This window comes from Centroberyx gerrardi, chromosome 23 (genome assembly GCF_048128805.1).
Source record: "Centroberyx gerrardi isolate f3 chromosome 23, fCenGer3.hap1.cur.20231027, whole genome shotgun sequence".
Taxonomy (NCBI): Eukaryota; Metazoa; Chordata; class Actinopteri; order Beryciformes; family Berycidae; genus Centroberyx; species Centroberyx gerrardi.
Genome location: NC_136019.1, coordinates 23,023,268 through 23,036,928, shown reverse-complemented (window position 1 = coordinate 23,036,928; position 13,661 = coordinate 23,023,268). Strand labels below are relative to the sequence as shown.

The 13,661-nt window shown below is 42.9% G+C and overlaps 1 protein-coding gene across 2 annotated transcripts in view; it reads right to left on the bottom strand.

Annotated features, from left to right (window-relative positions):
• mtm1 (myotubularin 1) overlaps positions 1-13,661 on the bottom strand; it is a 171,275-nt gene that overhangs the window by 123,935 nt on the left and 33,679 nt on the right. The window lies entirely within an intron of this gene.

The following is a 13,661-nucleotide window of genomic DNA, read 5'->3' as shown; positions in this document are numbered from 1 at the left end:
ACAAAGTGCATGAAAACAAAAACATCCAATATATAAAAAGGAAATAAAATGGGAAACAACAGGAAAAGGAGAGAATAAATGAAAAAACAACACAGGGTTAAAAGTGGGCAAGATTAAAAACAATTACATCAACACAGTCAGGGGCTCCAGACTAACATTTTCCACTACCTACTGAAAATTTTAGTAGCACCAGCAGCGCCACGTAAATCGACATTGAGGACAATATGTTCTTATTTTTCCTTTTTATCATTTTCATTCACGAAGCATTACTGATCAATGGTCAACTTTGATTTATTTATTTAAGCAATCCGGGAAAAAAAGGGTTTTGGCAAGAGAATAAATAAATAAACGCTAAAAGGGCTTATAGGAGTAGTACATTAACATGCAGAAAATGCAAATCTTTTTCTTTGTGGGTTGCTTTATTGCTGTTTAAATCAAGTGCATAAAATTGTTTAACATTTTCTCTGTTATACAACAAAATAAAATGGGACCAAAAAAATGCAGGTAATACAAATAAACGTATGAAGCAATGAGGCAGCGCTGGAAGGCTTTTCCTGGGAAGCAGCTGCAGGCACTTGATGTAAATGGCAGTGTCATGTTAGCCACAGAGGGCTAACTTGTTGCTCAGTAAAAGTTTGTCTAAATCTAAATTTGTGCATTTTTCACAGCTTTTTTGTGGGAGGATCGCTTTGTAACATTGCAAGGGACTTCATTACAGCTCTGACAGAGCACAGCAAAAGGGAGAGGATGAGAAAATGTTATGTTACTTGCATAACCCCGGTTCTCTGAATAGCATAAGTGAGATGTCTCACTAAAGGATACGCCCCGTAGCGTATTCTCAGAGGCATTTATTCCACTACGCAAGCCCTGAATGGCTGGCAGTCGTGATATCACTTGTCATTCAAAATAAGCACACCTCTTGCTTTCACCCCCACAGCAAGAAGGGCGGTCTGGTGAGACATCTCACTCATGCTACTCAGAGAACTAGTTCTCTATCATAGCATTTGTTTAAATGTCTCACTATGGGATATGGAGACTCCCGTATTGCCAGACAAGCTTATCTTGAAGATGACTGCCAAACTCCCTGATGTTGGACTAGAGTCCGACTACCTCACTGAAGAGCCTGCACTCAGGACAGCATGAGCAAGACTTGAAGCAGTGATATCCAATTTATAAAACCTATGTGCAAATGGGAAGGGCAAGGACCAGCTAGCTGTAGCACAGATATCCTGAATAGAGACGCCCCTAAACAGGGCCCAGGAAGTTGCCAAACCCCCGGGGGAGTGCGTACATAAGCCAGTTGGGGCCTGAAGACCCATGCAAGCATGAGTTTATTACCTTAGGGTAGGGCTGTGACAATTCTGAAATTTTAGCTGACGATTATTTGTCACATAAATAATCGCGATCAACGATTTAATTGCTGTGGAGGGTGTGTGGTTTAGCACAGTCGGTAGAGAAGAGGTAATGGGGAGTGGCTCATGGGAGCAAGCTCAGGGACAGGTGAATTAGAAGCAGGTGTTTCACATTGCTAACCACCTGTCTTCTCTCTTAAGCAGTAGCGGCTGGACCTGTTGGCAGTGTGGATGGAGACAGACACACACACACACTCAGAGAGAGCACTGCTGTGTTTTGATTTTCTTTGTAAGCAGTTTCTATGTTTGAATAAAGACACCAGAGCGGTGGTTTAAGTTCATCCCTGTGGTAGCTTAGCTTTTGCTACAATCGTATTTTTAAAGCAATATTACAGTGCAACGGCTCACCTAAATTGGGTGTGATTCTGTTCAGTCCATTTGTGTTGGATCAGATACACAGCCATTATTTGAATGCAGCTGCTCCACTGGCTGCACGCAGCACACTGCACATGAAACGGAGCCAGATCAGAGCCACAGGCATGTCTTCGATTTTTGTCGGACTAGGCAGCGGTCTGTTGTGTATTTGAGCCATATAAATGTATATAAATGACAAGATTTTGCTTATTATAGTCATTTATCACCATGTCAAGTAAATAAAATAGACAATACATGAACCAATGACACTTGGTTGTAGAGTTGGTAGGAGTCAGGTAACCTCATCTCCAACAATAAATGTTGGAGATGAGGTTATCTATTGTCATGACCGATGAATGGCCGCTGAGAAGCCTTCTATTTGGCAACAGCAAGCCAAAAAAAGTGCCCTACATGGTACATCAATGTTCCTCACAGTCCTCATTGTTCCTAGATAAAAAACAGATGGTCGGCCATGGTGTTATGACAAAACAAACAAAATGAACTAAACAAAATGAAGTAACCACACACAGCGTGGCACGAAGACAAAAAAAGTGTGTTGGACAACCGTGCTATGACAACCTAAAATCAACTAAAATCATGCGGTGCCCATAATGTTGGGACTTACAGCAAGCTGACTAACACCTACCCCACCACTCAATACATATCTGCACAACAAAAATTCCTCACCCCTGGGCTTACAGGCCTCCTTCTCAAGCACAGTACAGGCAATATTCCACAACATCGCAACAAACAGTGACCATATTGTAGGCTACAGATAAATTGATAGTATACAGGAGAAGGTAGCCTAATATGAATATCAGCAACAAATGAGTGAGAGACTACACACGCAAAAAAATATTTTAAAAAGAAACTTTGTTGTACTTAATTGTCATCATTTAGGCTATAGCGTGTATCTTTTGTCATTTTTTCCTGTGCACTGTTTTTATTTGTTATGTGATAACAAACCATGGTTCAAGGGCAAAAAAATCTTATGTTAGGAGCACTGCTCCGTCAGGACCAGCATCCACTACACCTAGCCAATTTGACCAGCTAAGATAATATAACAATCATGTCTGTCTACTCAATCGGCTCAAATGGGTGGCTTACTAGAGCCTCCAGTACCATCGCCAAGTCCCAGGAAGGGGAAACAGGTTTGGAGACAGGGAGTAACCTCCGTGTCCCTTTCATGAACCGGCAGATAAGGGGGTGCTGACCCACTGTCTTTCCCCCAAAGCCAACATGGCAAGCAGCAATAGCGGCCAAGTACACTTTAACAGTAGAGAATGCTCTTCGCTTATCGATTAAATCCTGAAGAAAGGATAGAATCACACCCACCGAACACTGGAAACAAATTTCCTGAGCCTTAGCACACCATTCCTCAAACACCCTCCATATACAATCATACAGGGATCTGGTGGAGGACACCCTAGTATTCTGAATGATATTTATAACATTCTAGGGAAGCTCCATAGTACTCAAATTAACCCACTCACGATAGAGCAAGCCGTTCCGTGTGAGGATGAAATATTTCCCCGCGCGCCTGTAACAGATCCATGCGCAATGGGAGGGGCCACAGCTGACTGCAGAGAAGTTGTTTCACACCTGCCAGCCAGAGCATAGAGAGCAATCAGAGCAATCAGAATTAACATCAAATGATTCTCCCACACCCTGAACAGCGTGGGGGGAATCAGGGTTAACAGTGTAAACCAGTATAACAGAGCGCATGCGCTAACGCTTCTACTCCCAGTGGTGCGTCCTGATCGTGTAGAGAGAAAAACAGCGGACACTTGACGCAAACAGATGGGTGCAGCTTCCATTCCCCGTAAAGAGGACAGCAAATCCACCCCCAGATTCAGAGCCCTGGGAACATGTGTTGGAGATGGAGGAAAGGAGATGTGTATTGCTCCACAGTATCAGTCTGTGTGCCAGCATGTGTAACTGATGACAACGCAGTCCCCCTTGATGGTTGATATAGTGTTATGATGCTGCTATGAGGAGCAATGTGAAGTTGAAAACATATTCATGTTGATTTATTCATGTTTAAAATTCATGTTGTGGCGGTATTATGGCACCGCCACAAAACCAAAAGTTGTTCAGTGTATAGAAATTGATCTAAATCGATCTCTAATGCACCTAATGTGCGCATCACATCATGTCTGTCATTTGGCGGTGCACAGATCAGTAGCACAGTAGCATTGTACTCAATCTGACAGTCTCCCGTTATGAAAACAAAAGTGAAACTTAAAGCTGCAATAAGCAACATTTTCTGACTACTAGAGGGCGACAGAAACCGCAACACTTTCATAAATAACACACAGCAAAGCCACTGCACTACAGGGGCCTATGAAGGACAAAGAAGTCTCGCCCGTTACCAGTCTTGCTTTCCCAGAACTTTCTCCAGCTGATGGTTACATGTCCCACATGTGGTAGCAAATTTACTAGTTTAACAAGTTTACTTGCTCGCTTCGTCGATGACGCCATTACGAGAATTTTTTCAGGAATGGGTGGGGGTGAGGGCCGCTTTTAAACAGCGAGGGAGGTGCCAAGCTAGTTTAAAAAAAAAATTAAAGTTACTGAATGGCCCAGGAGGAGCTTCGTTCCAGAGTGGAATTTGACAACAAGCTTTAGAAAAGAGGTGAAAACAGCAACACAGCTGGCCTGCGTGTGTGGATATTGGTTTATATCATTACCGTATTTTCCTCTAATAGTGGCCAATTAAAAGCCGGGTCTCCGATAATGGCCGGGGCCGTGGTCGACACGAACAAATAAAGGCCAGCCTCAAATACAGGCCGGGGAAAAAAACAAAGGAAATAAGACTAGCTCAAAACCTAGTACATGGCTGGACCGTGTCCGTCTCCTCTCTCTCGCCGCTGTCCTCTCCACCGCACCCGCGGCCCGTACCTATCGGGGACACCCGGTGACGCATCGGCGGCGGGACCCCGCCGAAATCTCGGCCGGATCACCGGGAACAAATCGGCGCCCAGCTATCGGCACTGGCCTGAACCGTGCCCCCAGGAAACTCAAAGCGTCGGCAGTAAGCCCTCGGCGCACCGAAACCTCCATGCCGCCAACAGAACAGAGGGCTGTCAGGTGGACTGAGCTCGCGCATCGAAATAAACGGCGATATGATAGAATTGTATAGATTCTACTTTAGCTTCAGTTAGCTTCAGCTTACATGCAAACAACGGTGGATACCGGTAAACTCCTGGCGCCTGTTATACATATAACTGTAGTTTGTAGTAACGTACAAGTGCCACAAGATGGCAGTATGCCACAAGATGGCTTGGCCAGTGGAAGTCTCTGGAGCATGCTGTCGTCAATTACCGTAATTATCGTAATGCATTGCAGTAACAAAAAAACAGCTCCCTAACGTACCCCAACAGAAGCAGATCAGAAAACAAGGAGGCTTCGTACTAAAATATGAGCTAATATACTTATCAAACAGAGGGAATTAGAAATAAAGGCCTGTCTCTAATATAAGCCTGCTTCCAATAAAGGCCTGGTACCCTCTGCAGTTGAGGTAAATAAAGGCCCGGGCCAATATTAGAGGAAATACGGTATGTCTCAATGAAATCTCCACATAGCACACAGTTTCAGGATTGGTTAGAAGGTCTGATATTGCTTATTGTAGGTTTAAAATTCCACAACTTGCTCCAAACTCGCATGTGTTAGTAACAGTATTTGTGAAAAGTAATCAGAGATGTGTAACATGAGTGCAGTGCGGAGGACAAACAAGTACAGATCCGGTACAGGCCCACAGCACGTGTTGAATTCCACTAGCTGTGGCCACACTGATCCGTCAGAAAACGGACAGAATTATTGACGGATAGATTTCTGTCCATTGGGCTGTTTTGGAACGTCAACATGGTGGGAAAGGCAGAAATACAGTAGCCTAGCTTTGCTCATAACAGTGCTACTTCATAGAAAAAAGAAGAAACAGACTCTACAGTATAAATTAAATAAGAAACTGACCTGGAAAACCTACAGTCATCCCAACGTTATACCAGGCTTTCTCCGTTTTATCTTTGTTTTGGTCAGACCGTTGTGTCTGTGATCAGCACTGTTTTTTTCCAAAACAAACTTAGGAACGCCTCTGATGGTGACGAATCCGTCTGTCCAGAAAAAGTTCAACTGGGTTGAACTTTCTGTCCGTCAAAACAGATGGAAATCTGACGGAGACGGATTCATCATCAGTCCTGTCCGAACAACAATAGCTCTTATTGAAAATTAATTGAAATGAACGGAAAACGACAGATACAACGGATCAGTGTCGCCACGGCTGACTTAACTTAAATACCACAGGTAACGTTACCTGCCATTAAAGGGGCAGAAAGTGAGGAGAGTGGAGAGTGGAGTATGTTCTAAAGTTTGTTTTGCAGTCAAGTGTCACTTTATTTCATATTTTTTAATTACCTATTGATATTCACTCCGACCACGCGCGCACCACCCAGGTACAACAAAACCCTTTCCCCCGCTGCTAAAAAAAACCTAGAGGAAACACTGTATTGACTGCTCAGAAAGTCGCTAGAAGTCGCCAGATGATGTCATACGATAATTTGCATATCAATATATAATGCTGCACTTGTTATGCACGCCGCGGCGTAGCCCGTTTTAATATAAGTGCTGACTCTGCCCACCTGGGCCAGTTTCGGCGTACGCCGGTAACAATTACAAGTGGACCCTATCCTACAGTCCCTGCTCTCAGCGGAGGGAGGGAGCTACACTGTGTGTGGGAAGTGCTGTGATCATCAGACCTCTCTGGATTAGACAAGCAAGTAGAGAAAAGCGGGTGCCATACCAATTTATTGCCAAATGCTTTGGGATTCAACACATTAATATTGCTTCCCATTGTCAGAAAAAGTCGCCAGATTTGCCGCTAGTCACTTTTGAGAAATAAAGTCGCCAGGGAGGTTGATAGTCTTTTGATTCACTTGCGCCACCGTAAAGTCGGATGATCATAAACCGGATAATCCAGTAACGAGTAACGAGCCCATTTAAATTTCAGTAATTGTAATTGTGCTATTTAATTTGCAAAAGTAATTAGTTACATTACTAGTTACTGCCAAAAGTACTTACTTTGTACTGCGTTATTCCCAACACTGGTAATCATATGTGTGAAATTACTTTACATGTTTTGATGCCGCTGACTTGCTGGATGGAAAAAAGGAGGAGAGGGAGAGACTTTCACATCTGTCTATCAGTGCGCTGTAGCCCGCTGTACTTGCGCAAGTTGTGGGTGTGTTGCAGGGAGAAAATTGCAAAAATTTATTTACAGCCCTCATTTTTTAGAATTCTGAAAACGCAGGCCTTTAAAGCCCAAATATTTGGAAAAACTCACGGAAGGATGAGACCATAGCATTTCCAGTGTTTGAGAAATTTCAATTTTAAATCTCAACGCCAGCCAGTGTGAAACGTCCAATATTGTTCTTGAACAGCTGTGCAAGCTGTGCAGATTTATTCATAACTAGGAGTCCTAGGCTATACGAGGCGCTCTAGTCGGCATCCTTCCCCTTCGTCTCGTGAGCATCATGTGAGCGCTGCTCCTCTCTGTACCTCAAACTACTTCTATTAACTCTTGTTCTCAGTCTTTATCATTTAACAGGAAAATTAAAAAAAATATATTAATAAATATATCAATAGCCTACTTATTACATAAAAATACAAAATATAATATTGATAAACAATATAAAATGTTGCAGTGTCTGGGGTTGGCAGCAGTGTCTGGGGTAAGCCAAACCGCAGGGGGGCACTACTTTTTCAACGCGGTAAGAACATTTCAGTACCGTCACAGCCCTAAACGTGCATGTCCCGTTAACCATCATCACACACTGCCAGTTGCTAAATACACAACCTAAAACCAAGAAAAACACAGTAAATACGTAAAAAGCATAGCCCAGCAAAAAGTCATAAAAATAAACAGCAAAGGCATCTTACCTTCATCTGACGCACAACGTACCCGACGCACACATACATCGCCCATGATTGGTAAAACATTATGCTACATTCAGAACAATTTAGTAAATCCTCTCCAGTTGTGTCTCATGTCACTTAAATCAACCTACATAGTGCAATTTTTATTATTCTTTATTTATTCTTATATTTCAGCCATCAAAAAATCTCTGGGAATAAATTTTTTCCATCCCGGGAGACTGAGGCTAATTACCGGAGTCTCCCGGCTAGGGGTGTAACGATATATTGTGGGACAAAATCTCATGATCCAAAAACGGGACGATGGGCATCGTGGATGTGAAAAATGGTGTGCAATATTAACTAAAGCTCATCAATTAGCTGCCCCACCAAAATATAGACTACTCTTTGTTTTCATTTACATACTTTAAACGCTAGAGGGCGGAATCAGTAATCCTATATCCTAGTCTGCCTGGATGGCGTTATGACGTCGTTGACACCGACGTTCACCGACATTCACTCGAGACCCGGATCAGCCAAGTGTGTAGCGCGCAACAGGAAAAAAGCTGGGAAATCGAAATAGAGGACGCCTCGTCAAACTTTAAATCAATTGTATGGCAGCATTTTGGTTTTCCAGTACGTAGGCAAGAAAACAATGACAAGGTTGTTGACAAAACAAAGACCATTTGCAGGCTTTGCAAGTACACCATGTCTCACAGTACGGGCAACACCTCCAATATGTTTCACCATCTACAATGCCATCATAAGGCAAAGCTTCAGTCCCAACCTGTTACTAAATTAGCCAAAGGCCAAGCAACTCAGAAGAATTCCTTTGCAGCACCGCTTCCAGAAACAAGTCAGCGGGCAAAAGAGATAACACAAAGCATTGGTGTTTTTATTGCAAAAGACATTAGGCCATTTTCATTAATCGATAACGCAGGATTTCGAAAACTCGTGAACACGCTGGAGCCCAAATATAAAATTCTGTCACGTACACACTTCAGTCAATCTGTAATCCCAGCCATGTACAACAAGGCAAAGGCAAATGTGACAGACGCCCTCAAAGAAGCCAAAAGCGTTGCGATAACCACAGATGGCACGACCTCCCGGTCGTGCCATCGTCGTCCCGACCTACCCAGAGCTACATCCCACATAATCAACTGCCAGAGGGAAATGGTGAGTTTTGTGCTCCAAACACGCGCACTGTTCAAATCACACATTGGCAAAAATATAGCGCTGAAATTGACTGTTATTGAGTGGGAGCTTGGAAGAGCTAATCAGACCATCGCCGTTGTGACAGACAATGCTAGGAATATGGATGTAGCTGTGAGAGAGGCCGGGCTAGGACACACACTTTAAATCTGGCTACCCAAGCAGGCTTGGGAGTTCCCTGCATTAGTCGTTTGCTTGGACGCATGAGAAGGGTCGCATCCTTTTTCCACAGTAGCACAGCCACCGCACTATTGGTACCCAAACAAAAACTTCTGGGGCTGCCACCGCATAAACTGATAATTGACGTAACCACCCGGTGGAACAGCACATTGGACATGCTACATCGCTATCTTGAGCAGCATGCAACTGTAAAAGCAGCTCTTGTCAGCCCAGAACTGTGGCAGAATGTACAGGACATTGATACTCTGGATGGCAATGACATCACTGATGCGGAGGACATAGTGAAATTGCTCAATCCTCTGAAGACAGCCACCAAAGTCCTGTGCGATGAAAAGACCCCAACAGTGTCTCTCATTGTTCCCCTGACCCACATGATTCAACAGAGCATGGCACCCGACGAGGATGACTCCACTACAGTGGCCAGCATGCAATCCTTCAAAAGCTTGTGCACAGGTACAGCGGGGATATTTACAACTATCTCCTAGAGAGTACAGCTCTGGACCCCAGATTCTGAACTCGCACCATGTCGGTCATGACCAGCACCAGGCTGTTTTCAACAGGCTGCAAGAGAAAGCAATGTAGGTATAGATTAGCAATGATATTAAAACTATAGACCTGTAAGTGTGTGTGAGAGAGTGAGTGACAGAGGGAGGATGAGTTTTTAAAATGACATTAAATAACTACATTTATGTGTAATTGCATGTTTAGCTTAAAATGTGAATTTCATAAGCGCTATGGTACTTCATCCTTCTGTGTATGGCTGCATTAGGTGGGGGTGAAGAAGACAGATAAGACCTCCATAAATTAGCTCAATATTTATTTTTTTCTACCTCTCCTCTTTGTAGACCTATACCACTGTGGAGGAAACAGAAGAGAGTCGAGCAGGTGTCACAGGTGAAAACCTCACACGTGAAGCAGAAGAGCTTGATCTGACTGACTCAGGGGGTGCTGAGCAGGACCAACTTCCTTCAAAGAGGACGGCATTAGAGGATCTCCTTGGGGACTCTTTCACTGCCGTTGAGCCAGCACAGTCAAACAAAGGATAGAGCGAGAGATGGACATGTTCAGAAAAGAGACTTCTCTCCCTCTCACCGACTGTCTACTGAAGTGGTGGAAAGAAAATGCTCACATTTATCCAATGCTTGCCCATCTGGTAAAAGCTTACCTTACAGCTCCAGCTACCTCAGTCCCAAGTGAGCGTGTTTTTTCAACAACAGGAGACTGTCACAGGTGTCAGCTGCTGCCTGAAAATGTTGACATACTAATTTTCTTAAAAAAAAACCTGGCCTCCGAGGTTAGAAATGCAGTGTCTGAACATATCATCCTGATCATCCTGAAACAGGTGTGAGATGCAGGAAGTTGGCTTCCGGAGTCGCGGCTCTGCTGCTGACCCTGTGCTCACCTGGCGTCCGTGTTTGTACAGTGTTGTTTGTTTGTTTTAACGTTTTTAATGTTGTTAAACATACTCTTTTAGAGTGATCCCGCAGTATTTTATAGTACTACAATGATCTTAACATGACTATGGACGACCCTTTGCCTCACGGCATTTCTGCTGCAAGGGAGTCTCTGCCGGACTGCTTGGCACGAGAACGCCCTCACCTACACTTGAGAGGACCTCCTAGCTCTCCAAACCCACACCGGTGATGGACTGCGTTGAAATAAGGAGGACTAAAAGACTTGCAAAAAGAGCAAAGAAACGAGGCTCAAGACGAGGCGTCAGAGAATGGCTCAGGAGACGTGGCTGTAGATTTCCTCTACCTGCCATCACTTTATCCAATGTCGGTAAGCAACAAGCTGGATGAACTTACTGCTAAAGTACAATACGACTGTGAATTCAGGCAGCGTAATCTCATCTGTCTTACTGAAATTTGGCTCAAAGAGGTGCAGGCTATTCCTAAATTAAGAGGCTACACCACAATCAGAGCAGACAGAGACAACCGTAGCTCTCACAAACTAATTGGTGAGGGGCTTTGTATGTTTGTTGATAACAACTGGGCAACACAGTTCTGCTTACGAGAGCAGGTGTGTACTCCCGACTACGAAATATTAACTGTCTCGTTTAGACCTGTTTACCTCCCGTGTGAGCTTGGCCAGATCACCATTATTCTCACCTACATACCTGGCCTGGATGATAAAGCAGCCGCGGAGAGGATAGCGGAGTTATAATAATTCACTCTCATGCTCCACGGATCAAGCTATTTTCATTCTCGGAGATTTTAATACTTGTGACCTGTCCGGGCACCTGCCCACCCTCCAACCCTCCATATGTGGATTGCCCCACTCGTTCCACCCGTATATTGGATCTCTGCTTCGGGAATATCCCTGATGCCTATAAGGATGTATGCAGACTGCCCCTTGGGAGGTCGAATCATAATATTATTCACCTTTTGCCTAAGTAAAGAGCTGCAGTGAAGCGAACGAAACCTGTAACGAAAGTGATACAAGTATGGTCCGAAAGGAGCAAAGAGGAACTCAGAGACTGCTTGGAGGATACCGAATGGGACATTTTCTTTGAATCTTGTATAGACGGTCATGATCTCACTGACACTATCTCTTCTTATATCAAGTTCTGTGAAGGCAATGTAACCGAGACCAAAACTATCTTCCCAAATAATAAGTTATGGGTGTCTAAAGAGCTGAAAAGATGTCTAAATGAAAAGAAAACAGCTTTCTGTAACGGAATTAGTACGTGAGAAAAGGAGAGAATTAAGGGGAAAGATCTTGAAAGCTAAAACTGATTATAAAAATAAGATAATAAGAAAATAAGTTTTGCACAGGCAATGTGAGACAGGCCTGGGAAGGTCTCAATGCACTGATGGGCAGGGATAGTAAAAGGCATGAAGGCCCTACCAATGACAGCCAATCCTTTGCTAATGAACTGAATGTCTTTTTTGGCAGATTAGACATAGATGATCACAGTGCAGAATGTGATAAGCTATGCACCAGTATCCCCATATCCTCCCCTCTGGTGTTAAAAGAGGAAGAGGTTGCTGCAAGCCTTGCCAGGCTGAAGTTAAACAAGGCCACAGGCCCAGATGAACTTAAAGGTTGTGTCCTCAAAGACTGTATCCCTCAACTAAAAGAGGTCTTTACTATGCTGTTTCAGTATTTGTTGGACACCTCCACAGTACCTAAATCATGGAAACTGTGAATCATTAAGCCTGTGCCTAAGAAAGCAGGTGCTACCATGATGAATGACTTTCGACCAATAGCACTGACTTCCATCCTGTGCAAGACGATGGAAAGATTCTTAGTCAATCGCTTAATCTCCTGTCAGTAGTTTAGACCCACTTTAATTTGCGCACAAAAGACACAGAGGAGCAGATGATGCAATTTTAACCTTGCTTAATGCTGCCACAAAACATCTTCAGCAGCCGAAAGGATATGCCAGAGTGTTATTTTTCGATTTCTGTTCTGCTTTTAGGGAAGAGTTCTTTCACCTGCATTGTTTTCCCTGTATACTAATGAAATGATGATTCAAGAACAATGTTACAGTCTGTATAAGTATGCTGATGACACGGCCTTAGTCGGCCTCCTACTGAAGGGGGACCCCTTAAGTGAAGAGAGCTATCTGACTCACACTCTTCAAAAATGGTGTGAAAGCAGTGCTTTAGAGATAAACATAGGGAAAACTAAAGAACTGATTATATAAATCAGGACGTTCTGGTTAAGCCAATTGTACTTAATGGCCAACCTATTGAAACTGTAGACAATTTCAAGTACTTAGGTACAATCTTGGACTGTAAACTGAGCTTCTCTGAAAACACTGAATATATACATACAAGAAATGTGTAGAGCTTCTTTATCTTCTTAGAAGACATAACAGTTTCAAGTAAGCCAGCCTATTCTAGAAATTGTGTACAAGGCTCTGATTGAGAGTGTACTCTCTTTTAATCTTACAGTATGGTATGGCAACCTTAAATGCAGATTAAGGGGTAAACTTGCCAGAATTGTCAATATGGCCAGCAAAATAGTGAAAAACCCCAGACCCAGATGAGTGACTTATACCTCCACAGGACCAGGAACAAAGCCCAGAGTATTGTTAGAGACGACTCTCATCCTTTATTCTCTCAGTTTGAGCTGATGAACTCCGGCTAATGCACTTTTATATTATATCTTAGTGTCTCTTCATATGCATGTTTTGTGTGATTTTATGTACTGTGTTGATTTTATGTAATGCCTGTGGGCCAAAGACAATTTTCCACCTCGTGTGGACAATAAAGTTGTATCGTATCGTATCGTATTTGTTTTAATTTAAGTTTAAGTTTTGTGGCCTGCCTGGCCAACTAGGTGTTTGGAGAATGTTAGATCAACCATGTTCAGACATTTGCACTTAATTGTAAAGAGGACATTCTTGTTTAGACATTTTATTTTAATTTACAATTTGTTTCATTTAGACAACATTTATTTTATTTAAGAGATTCCATTATTTGCTTTTTGCACTGAAAAATATATAAGAAAGAAAGAAACCATTATAAAAGAAACTAAGAATAGGTTAAACTTTAAATTGAAAATATTGTTTTTTGACATTTTATGCAACAAAGGAAGGATCTTCTACAGTCATAATTTGTTTCCATTTAAACTTTGTTAAAAATA